The sequence below is a fragment of the Carettochelys insculpta genome, chromosome 11 (assembly GCF_033958435.1).
Source record: "Carettochelys insculpta isolate YL-2023 chromosome 11, ASM3395843v1, whole genome shotgun sequence".
Lineage (NCBI taxonomy): Eukaryota > Metazoa > Chordata > Testudines > Carettochelyidae > Carettochelys > Carettochelys insculpta.
The window spans coordinates 1,070,846-1,081,766 of NC_134147.1; the positions used below are offsets into that span (position 1 = coordinate 1,070,846).

Genomic DNA, 10,921 nt, shown 5'->3' on the forward strand with positions numbered 1-10,921 from the left:
TCGCTCCTCAAGGCATGGCTTGCGGGGCTCACGTGCAGCAGACAAACGAACTCCCAGCTGGAGGAACCAGACCTGCTCCAGCTGCACTGGAGCTCGCGGGCTAAACACGCAGCGTAGCGGCCAGCCGACTACGCCCAGCCAGACACCTGAGCGCAGCCCCAGGTGAGATGCTGGGTGTAGCTGGCCAGCTGCTACGCTGGGTGCTTGCCTATGCAGGTCCATCCCCTGGGCCTGGGAGGGTGATGGGGGACAAGCATAGACGTGCCTAGTTCCCCAGCTGCTGCTAGTAAAGTACCCCAGCAGCCCAGGTGCCGCTGCAGTCTGGAATGGGCTAATTTGCCTGCCGACAGAACAAACCCTCCTTCCCGCTAGAAGGAAAGTGATGGGCTGAGGCTCTGGAGCAGCCACTGTCTCTCCCTAGCCCACTGGGGGCACAGGGCAGGCCCAGCGCTGGGGCTGGGGGATGTGCAGAGGAAGGAGCCCTGGGCTGCACTTGGCAGAGCTGCAGGCCAGATCCCTGCCCAGGGCGGACAGGAGGCAAGCGCTCGGTGGCTGTTCTGCCAGCACCATGTGTGTTGCTCACGCTGCCTCTGTGCTGAAGCACCAGCCCTCCAAAGCTGGGCTGAGACGCTCGCAGGGGCTTTGTCACTGCTGTGACTCATCCGCTCTGAGCGCCTGGCAAACATCACCAAGGGCTGCCAGTTCTGCCTCACCCGCTCAGCATGCGCCAGCCCTGGCTAGCGACCCCTCCACGCCCCGTCAGGAACCCCAGCACCCTGCAACGGTGACGGCTGCAGGGAGCTATCACAGGGGGTTGTGGGGTGGGAGGATCGGGTGCCCAGAGGGATCACACTGACTGTGCCAGGACACCACTGGCCACGGGTGTCTGACCTAGGTGGGGCTGGCTGAAGCACCAGCATCCTGCCGGGTTTGGTGGGCAGAGGCCATCGGCCGGGACACAGATGTGCGAGCGACACACTAGAGCTGGACTGGGGTGGGGGTGAGGGGCTGGGTGCACAGGGGCAGGGACCTCACTCCCTCTAGTCCTAGGGAGTGAAAGGAGACCTTGCTGCTCCCTCTCGACAGGTCCCACACCAAGGCTCTGCTGGCAGGGCCTGCCCAAGACAGCCCCGGCCAGGGATACCAGGGAAGCAGCTAGTTGGGAGCAGGGGGCACCGGCAGAGCTGGGGGAGGGGAATGGGCAGGCAGAGGTGCGCGGAGGGAGCATTCCTTTCCCTTTGCTCCAGCGACTACCACGGACCAGACTGCCCAGGTGCCTGTTCTTGGCAGGTGCTGGGGTACAGACGGTACCCAGAGGAGAAGCACAGACCCCAGGGCTTGACCGGCTGGGGCCAAGGTGCTGAAGGCTCATGGGCAGGAGGGGAAGGACACCTGTGCCAGGCTACCAGGGAATGCACCCCACAGACAGACCCAGAAGGAACAGGATGGGCCCCAGTGCAGCTGCAAGGCCAGGGGTTCACTTGCACCCTGCTCTCTCTTGCCCCATGCCAGGGACATGCTGTGTTGTCCCCAGTGCAGAGCAGGGAGGGGGTCAGGGGCTGAGGCAGGAGCCGGGGCGCATGCACAGCAGCGCACGCAGCAGAGTGTGTAAGACGCAGCATGTTGGGATAGCACGAGAGGGAGCCTGCTGACACCGCCCAGCCTTTGTGGGCTGCTCAGGAAATGCTCTGCTCGTTTATGGGTCTAATCAGGGGCAGGCCAGCCGGAATTAGCTCCTTGGCTCCAGGCCTTGCCAGAGGAAGGGGGCTTCGACCCACTTCTGAGCACGCTGGGGGCTGAGCTGATGCATGGTGCTGCCTCCTCTGGTTGGTCTCAGGGCCAGACTAGGCTTTGCCTTGCTGCCTGGGGCCCTGCTGCAGGAGCCAGGCAGGCAGCTGTCTCCTCAGAGCCCCATGGGGCCAGGCAGGAGCCAGGCAGGCAGCTGTATCCTCACAGCCCCACGGGGGCTTGCCAGGGCTGCTGTCCACAGGGCAGCTGAAGCCAGAGCTGGCCCGTACATAAGATGGTTTGGGGTGGCTCCCCTGGGCCCCACAGCAGCCGTCCTGACGTGGCCCGTGGATGAGTCCCCCCTGCTCACCGTGGCAGCAGGAGTTGGGATGCCCAGAAACTTGCTCCACTCCACCCCACCGCCCTCCGCCTCCTGCTGCCAGGGAGAAGTGGCTGCGGCGTGCTGGAGGAGGGCAGCAGGGCAGGGTGGAGCCAGCCACCAGGCCACTCCCGCGTCCACCACCACAGGCTGCCCCCCACTGCCCCCCGACACCAGGGCCTGTAACCCTCCAGCTTGTGCTGCCTGGGGGAGGGGGCTTTGGCCTGCAATGGCCGGGGCTGCACTTGTGGCTGGGAGGAGATGCCAGAAGCCCTCCTCCCCGACCCCCCCAGAAGGGCAGCCCTGGCCGAGGCCCAGAGAGAGGAAGTGAGTGGCCCAGGCTCATGCAGAGAGTCTGCAGCAGAGACAGGACCCAAGCCTGGTCTGGAGTCCCGGGCAAGCAGCTGAACAACCGGCCTGTCCTTCCCCACTTGCGCAAGCCAGGTGAGTCACCCCCATTCTTTGGGGGGAGCTGCAGTGCAGTAACCAAGAGGGAGCCATGCACGGCCGGCCGGGCCACGCCGAACCGGCGCTGTAAGGAAAACAGAACATAACGTGGTACACGCCGGAAGATGCCCGAGAGCTGGCGACTGAGACAGTTTTGACCCCTGGCTAATTTGCGCTCCAATTAAAGCAGTCATTGATGAAGAATACGAAAACCGGGAGATCCCTGGAAAAGCTGGCCCTAGTTTTCAGGGCCCTGGGCACGCCTGGCCATGGAGTTTGCTCCAGAACCAACCCTGCTTTGCAACTGCCATTCTCCAAAATTATTTTGTTTTTCCTTTTAAATCCCCATCCTTAGACAAAGGAAACCAGGACAACATGAGCAGGCCTCCAAGGGTCTGCCTGAGCTTGTGGAGAGCCCAAAGCAATAGCTGTGCACGCATGCCCGTTGGGCCCACTGGCTGTTAACTCTGAAACCTAATGACTAACATGTTGGCATTCTTAACTACTACTTCACTGCACACCCCTTCAGCACAAACCGGCAACTAATGGGCTTATCCCACAATCTCACATTCCCCTCCAGCTCCCACTGCACCGTTCTTTCCCCCACCTCCCCGGTGTCCTCAACACAATCTGCACCACATCAAAAAGGCACAAGTTTTGTGAGAGCCACAGGCCCAGGTCTCTCCCTGCTCTATTTCCTGGCTGTGTTTGGCCCTGTGCTACTAGAATTCAGAAGCAATAAAGCTAATGCCCAAGTTTTGAATATTGCCGAAAGGGGGGGCCGCATTTCCAGTCTGCCTCACCAGGGGACAGTGGCATGCGCCTTAGGTTAGGGACTCTGGGCATTCCCAGGCACTGGGGTACCAGTCACCGGGGTGAGAGGGGAGGGAAGGAGAGCGCTTTGGCAAGGAGGGGAGGTGTGGGCGGGGCCTGCGCTGTGGCCGGGGACACAGCATGGGCCTGATCCTCCCCCGGCAAGGGAGCATGCTGCCTGCGAGGTTGGACTGGCTCAGCCGGGCAGAGGGGCTCAGCCAGGCTGCTTCGGGAGGACAATGGGGCCAGCGACAATAGGCAGCCTTTGGCGCACTAAAGGAAGAGCCTGTGCCAGGCAGACAGGATGGCTCCAGGGCTCTACTTGGAGCGCCGGCAGCTCAGGGTAGGCAGGGCAGGGCCAGTCGCAGGTTGGCCGGCTCAGGGAAGGGGGAACCAGGGATTTTAAAACCCGTCAGCTCAAGAGTCACGTGGCTTGGCTGGGCCCAATCCTGCACGCCCCTAAAAAGGGGCACGTGCCCTCAACTCCCACTGACCTCTGTGAGCGTGCCCGGACCCCACGGATGGCCAGGGCAGCGACCCACATCCGCATGCCAGCTGGGAAAAGAGGACTGGCCTTGCAAACAGGGAGCTCGCGGCAGGAGCACAGACAAGCCCCCAGCAGTGTCGCAGAGCAGGCTGACCAGGGGCCGGGTGACCGGGGACAGCAGGAGCCAATGCAGCCAGGGGCGCTTGCTGGCAAAGCTGTGCGCTGGCCGTGTCAGCAGAGGCAGGAAGTGGCGCAGGCAACAGGCAAGTGAGCAGTGGGCCCATGTTCGCGTGCGTGCCGCGGCAGCCCCCGAGCAGACCGGGGAAGGGCCGTTGTGCGTGCGCACACAGACACACACACACGCACGTGCCCGGCCCCGGCCCCCAACACCGAGCATCTAATTTAAGACACGACGCAGCAGTGCAAGACACAATAGCTGGGGAGTGGGAGGCCAGGCGCGGACAGCGAGAGGAGATGACGCAGCTTTCCCAAGCCCCAGACCCACATTCAACGTAAACACTCCTGCGGCTGCACTGTGGCTTTAAACTGCCCTCCAGCCCCGGCCGGCCCTCAGCCCGCGCACGTGGCCCCAGCCTTTGCGACCCACCACTGCAGCTTGTGCCCAAGTGAGGGGTTAATGAGCAGCTGCCTCGAGCTTCTGAGAGCACCGCTCCCTTTCCAACCCGGCACGCGCTGCCAGAGGGGCCATTTCGCTCACATGGAGGCGCCGGAGCCTTGTACCCAGGAAGCGACACCCTCCCAGGCGAGAGAAGCGAGCGCCAGCTGCTCATCGGGGCCCTGAGATAGTTCTAAGTATGGCTCCAAGCAGCCCCCAAGGGTTTGTTCGTGGGGTGCCAGGGCTGTTAAGGTGGGTTACGGCCCTGGCAGGGCTGGGAGGGGCAGAAGCGCAGGGCTGGCATCTGCAGAGCTCCATGCAGGGAACCAGGAGGCGCTCCCCCATCCAAGCATCAAGCCGAGACCAACCCTACTTAGCTTGCGAGATCTGACGAGAACACAGCCCAAGTGAGACGGCTGCAGATCATAAAGAAACCCCAGGAAAGAGCCTGGATTGAATCTAATAGCCTCCACATCAATCGCAGCGGCAGAAGAAAAGGAAGGCAGCTGCTGGGCTGCATGAAAAGAATGGGGGGCGGGGGGAGGCCATTCTATAACGCCGTGGTTTGGTCACATGTCAAACCTGCGCTGCCATCCTGGCCTTGTAGGGGAATGCTGAGAACAGATCGGGGGGGGCGGCAGTGTGAGGAGGGGTCTTCACATACAAGAGATGGGTGATGCGGAGATCGCTGCACATGATTTCGAGTGGACGGGGCTGTGGGTCGTACAAATCCCAAAGGATCTAGTGGGGATGGTGTGGGTCCTCCCGAGCAGAGGGGAAAAGGCAGGGAGTCTCAGCTGACCACAGCCTGGGGAACTCACCACCACATGACAGCCATGAGTCACATGCTGGAGAGGGAGTTAAAGGGACAAGACGACTGGGCAGCTCTGCAGAGCTCCTAGACCCATTGGGGGCATTTTTATGGTGGATATAGACAGAACGAAGCCTGTGCCGTGGGCTGGGGTTAGCCCCATGGCCCTGGCAGTGCCTTCTAGCCAGCTGCAGCATGCGGGGCAGGAGCCCAGCCTGTAGGCGCTGATGGGCAGATCTCCTCCGGTAACATCACTGCCCCCCAGCGGGTAGCAGGGAGGCTGCTCACACCCTTGGCTTTGCAGATGGAACTGCAGCAGCTGTCCCACACTGGGCCAGGCTGGTGCTGAGCAGCACACCTGGCTTGGCCCCCAGGAGGCAACCTCAGTGCCCCTGGAGCCTGGCCCAGAGGGCACTGACCACAGCCATGCTGGGGCTATGGGACAGGGAACCCAGCCCAGGAACTCCAACCAGAACAACACACCCAGCCATCGCTGGCTCCCCCAGTAACAATGCCCAGGCCCTAAGAAGTCACCCGCCTGCTGCTCCCCGAGACACACGGGGACCCAGCACCCAGGGAGCGAGAGGGGATCAAGCTGCAAGGCGCCCTCCTTTCCCAGGCTGGGAGAGTCCCACTGCTGTGCAGCAGCCAGCCAGGCAGCCTCACACCACAGCTGGGCTGGGAACGGTGGCAGGACCGGGACCGGGTTCTGTGGCACCTTAGGGGGAAGCAGAGACACAAGTGTGAGAGCCTGGGACCCCAGCAGGCCAGATTCAGCACAGGTGTGAGCCAGCACCCCTCCAGTGCAGGTGGAGGGCTCCAAGCAGAGCGGTGAAGTCTGCTGGCCCAGGGGACACCAGGCACTGCTAATGCTCTAACCCCTCCCCGGCTTTGCAGTGCTTTCCAGGGCTCGGTGGGCCCCAGCCAGCTGAGCGGCTGGGCTGCAACCAGCCAAGGACTTCTGACTGCGGGCTCCAGGCTGAGGCGCTCAGGGCAAGGTCTTCCACCCGCATGGCCCGAAGGGCGACGTGCCGGTGCCAGCACCCCAGGGCCTCTGGGTCCCGCATCCCCGAACGGGCAGCAGCAAGCGAACGTGAGCCCAGGGATGAGACAGATGTCCCAGCGCTGCATTTCCTGCTGGCACCAGGGGCGCAGGCCGTAGCCGGGACCTGCACAGTGTGCCCAGGAGGGCAGGGCTGGGCCCATGCGGGGCAGGTGGAGATCTGAGGCTCTCTGCAGCTCTATCCTTCACTGCCTGCAGAGGTGGGCTGACCGGTCTCAGTCCAGCCCGCAGGCTCTGGGCAGGAGCTGGGCCCCACGCTCCCCAGCAAAGGGCTCAGCAGGGGTGAGGGCAGCTGGCTTTGTAAGATGGCTCCGGCTGAAGCCTGAGGCGGGGGGGGGGCACTGGTAGATTGCCAACCCCTCCCCCTTCTCACATACACGGCCATCACATGCGCACCCCCACCTCCGAGCCAAACACAGCACACGTGGCACAGCCACCGGCACATGGGGGGCTCAGCCCTCACTCCTCCAGGCTACATCCAGAAGGGGTCAGCAACCCTCAGATGTGGAAGGGGGAGGACTCTGATCCCCTGCTGCCTAGCACGGCTCCATCCCCACCTGCCCCACATCAGTGGCAGGCTCCCACTGGGGCCCCGTGCTGGCGCACACAGGTGGGCACAGTGCATCCACCTGTACCCCACTGCTGGCACAGCCCCACGGGACGGCACGTCGCACCCCCGTGCTAGCACAGCCCCACAGGTGGGCACGGTGCACCCACCTGCACCCCAGTACTGGCAGCACGCCGCACCCCGGCATGTGCATAGACCCCCCAGGGCAGCACGCCGTACCCCAGCTCTGGCACAGCCCCACAGACGCGCACAGCCCCCCAGAGCAGCACATCACATCCCAGCTCTGCCACAGCCTCACAGACGGACACAGCCCCCTTAGGGCAGCACCCCACGCCCCAGCTCTGCCACAGCCCCACAGACGGACACAGCCCCCTTAGGGCAGCACCCCACGCCCCAGCTCTGCCACAGCCCCACAGACAGACACAGCCCCCTAGGGAAGCACCCCACGGCCCAGCTCTGCCACAGCCCCACAGACAGGCACAGCTCCCTAGGGAAGCACCTCACACCCCAGCTCTAGCACAGCCCCCTTAGGGCAGCACCCCACACCCCAGCTCTGGCATAGCCCCACAGACGGGCACAGCCCCCTTAGGGCAGCACCCCACACCCCAGCTCTGCCACAGCCCCACAGACGGGCACAGCCCCATAGTGCAGCAGGCCGCACCCCAGCTCCATCACAGCCCCACAGACGGGCACAGCCCCCTAGGGCAGCACCCCGCACCCCAGCTCTGGCACAGCCCCACAGACGGGCACAGTCCCCTTGGGCAGCACCCCACACCCCAGCTCTGGCACAGCCCCACAGACGGGCACAGTCCCCTTGGGCAGCACCCCACACCCCAGCTCTGCCACAGCCCCACAGACGGGCACAGCCCCCTTGGGCAGCACCACACACCCCAGCTCTGGCACAGCCCCACAGACGGGCACAGCCCCCTAGGGCAGCACCCCGCACCCCAGCTCTGCCACAGCCCCACAGACGGGCACAGCCCCCTTGGGCAGCACCCCACACCCCAGCTCTGCCACAGCCCCACAGATGGGCACAGCCCCCTTGGGCAGCACCTCACACCCCAGCTCTGGCACAGCCCCACAGATGGGCACAGCCCCCTTGGGCAGCACCTCACACCCCAGCTCTGGCACAGCCCCACAGATGGGCACAGCCCCCTTGGGCAGCACCTCACACCCCAGCTCTAGCACAGCCCCACAGACGGGCACAGTCCCCTTGGGCAGCACCCCACACCCCAGCTCTGCCACAGCCCCACAGACGAGCACAGCCCCCTTGGGCAGCACCCCACACCCCAGCTCTGGCACAGCCCCACAGACGGGCACAGCCCCCTTGGGCAGCACCCCACACCCCAGCTCTGGCACAGCCCCACAGACGGGCACAGCCCCCTTGGGCAGCACCTCACACCCCAGCTCTGCCACAGCCCCACAGACGGGCACAGCCCCCCTCACCCCGCGCCTCCCCAGGGAAAGTCGAGCACCCGCTGGAGCCCCCCCCCTCCGTTCCCTGTCTTTGTGACATTAGCTGTTGTCATGGAAATGAGCGCCACGTCTCGCACAATGGGGTGCACGGCGGGGGGAGCAGCCCGCCCCCTCCGGCTGCGGGGAGCTGGGCGGGGGGCGCTGCCCTGCCCTGCCCTGGCCGCCCGGGGCGCCCTCCCGCTGGCTCCCGGCCGGAGCACAGCCCCCCGCCCCCCGTGCTGCGGCGAGCTGCGGGCTGCAGGGGCCGGAGCCGCTGGCGGCGGGGGGGGGGGGGGGGGCGGTCCCCGCAAAGCGCCCGGGCACCGCCGCGGCTCCTTCCCCGGGCAACTTTCTCCGTCCCCGGGCCCCGGGTCGGAGCGCGCAGCCAAGCGCCGGCGGCTCCCTGCGGCGGCCGCTGCTCGCCCCCTGCCTGCGGGAGTGACTCCGGAGCCACCCGGCCCGGGGAGGGAGGGGGAGTGACTCCGGAGTGACCCGGCAGGGGAGGGAGGGGGAGTGACTCCGGAGTGACCCGGCCCGCTCGGCTCGGCTCGGCTCGGCTCACCTGCGCGCCTCCTCCAGTCGCGGGAAGTGCCGGGTCCCTCGGCCGCCCGCGGGCCGGGCCGGGCCGGGCCGGGCCGGGCTGCGCTGGGGGCCGGGCGTCAGCGGGCGGCGGGCTCCGCGGGGGGGCGGACGGGGCCGAGCGCGCTCCCGGCTCCGGGTACCTGGAGCATCTCCCCGGACTTCGGCGTGGGAAAGTTACAGGGGCGGGACTGAGCGGGGCCCGCCCCGGGGCGGGGCCAGGTCAACGTCACGGGCAAACTTTAGGCTCCACCCACTGGTCGGGAAGCGGGTGGGGGGCCCCCAGGTGGGCGGAGCGGGGCAGGGGAGGGCAGCCTGAGGGAGTCACCTCCGGCCCAGCTGGCCCTGCTAGGGGCGGGGCTGAGCCCGCCCCCGAGCTCCCAGCCAGGGCTGTGCCCCACAGCAGCGGGGCACATGGGGAAGGAGGGAGGTGCGGGCGCTGCAGAGGAGCTGGCCCAGGGCTGAGCTGGGGGGCCCAGAGGCCCTGCGAGCTCCCCTGTGGTTTCTCTGCAGGGCCAGAAATGAGCAGGTCGGTCAGCAAGTCTGAGCAGCCCAGCGGGTGGGGTGCCAGCCTGGCTTCAGCGTCACTAGGGCACTGGGGTGCTCACTGGCCCTCCCTGGCAGCACGGCGTCCGCCCAGCGTGATCTAACACCCCTCAGAGGCAGCTTAGCCTCACCGAAAAGGAAACTGAGGCACAGCAGTGACGCGATGCTCCCAGAACACACTGACATTCACTGACGCTGCTGGGATTGGAGCTGTCCTGGGGTCTGCCCCCAGCTCCCGCTTGTTAAAGCAGGACCTGCGTCTAGTCCTCCTTACGCCTTGTGTCCAGGGGTCCCAGCCGGGCCCCTCGGTGCCTGTTGTGCCATGTGGAAAGAGCTGGCTGCCCATTGCAGGGATAAAGCGGTGTGAGTGACAGCCTCTGCTGCAGCTTTTAGGTGAGGTGCTAGCTCTGGGGCGGGCGATCCACCTCCACACTGCAGCCACCCCGCTCTCCTTTGTACTGCGAGGTGTGGAGCCATGAGGACGAGCACCTACAACAGCAGCCAGGGCCAGGCTCCCACGGGGCTCAGGGAGGATGGCTGGGTTACCTGTCGGCCCATGGGTGCTGCTGGCCCTGTGTCAATACGTCGGCACCTCACGCACTCTCAGCCTGGAGGAACCAACCTAGCCTTTGCCTTGTGCCTGCAAATGCCCTGCTCCAAAGCCCTTGTCTCAGGCCACTCGGCTGTAGCTCCCCAAAAGCCTGCAACCTACCCTGCCCCTTCCCAGTCAGCCCTGGAGCTGGAGCCGGAGCGGGAGGGAGCCCTGGCTCCCTGCAGGCAAGAAGAGGAAGCCTACCTCTGGCGCAAATGGGCATATTCTGTGGCTTCGCCGGCCTTTGGCTTGTGTGCCTCATCGGAGCAGAGGGGCCTCAGGACGCTGGGGTCAGGCTGCACATGCCGGCACGCGAGTGGGTCAGCCAGGTGTTGGGAGTTGTGGGCTCTGGTGGGGTGAGGAAATGCAGGTCCCCCCAGCCTGGGGTGAGCGGTAGGCTGGGGGGTGAGACACTCTCCCTGGCTTTGGCTGACGTTGCTCCCAGCGGGCTGGAGTCGAGCTGACAGAGGCTCCGCTGTGGATTTTGGGTTGATGGGGAAATGCGTGGGTTGATTCTCTCCTGGAGTGAGTGTATTGTAGCCAGGGAGAGCCCCCCCTCTGGTGCCCTGCGCTGCTGTAGCAGCCGGAGCCGTCCTTTGCTTGGAGCATTGGGCGCAGTCCCTCGGGGTGACGGACTTCCTCTCTCCTAGTAGAGGCTTCCAGCAGGGAGAATGGAGGTATCAGGCAGAAGGCCCATTCGGCCCCGGGCAGCTCCCACTGACTTCCCTGAACAGACTGCCCTGCTAGGCCTGACAGTTAGCTGCCGGGGTGCAGGCTGACCCTGCCTGGTGGGCAGTGATTTTAGACCAAGGAAAGAGAGAGGCGAGCCAAGAAGCA

At 65.4% G+C, this 10,921-nt stretch overlaps 1 protein-coding gene across 1 annotated transcript in view; it reads right to left on the minus strand.

Annotated features, from left to right (window-relative positions):
- CAMKV (CaM kinase like vesicle associated) overlaps positions 1-9,079 on the minus strand; it is a 38,688-nt gene extending 29,609 nt beyond the window's left edge. The window contains exon 1 of the mRNA XM_075005079.1: positions 8,930-9,079. The gene's annotated coding sequence lies outside the window, so the exon portion shown is untranslated. The remainder of the gene's footprint in view (positions 1-8,929) is intronic.
- Between the last annotated feature and the right edge of the window lie 1,842 nt (positions 9,080-10,921).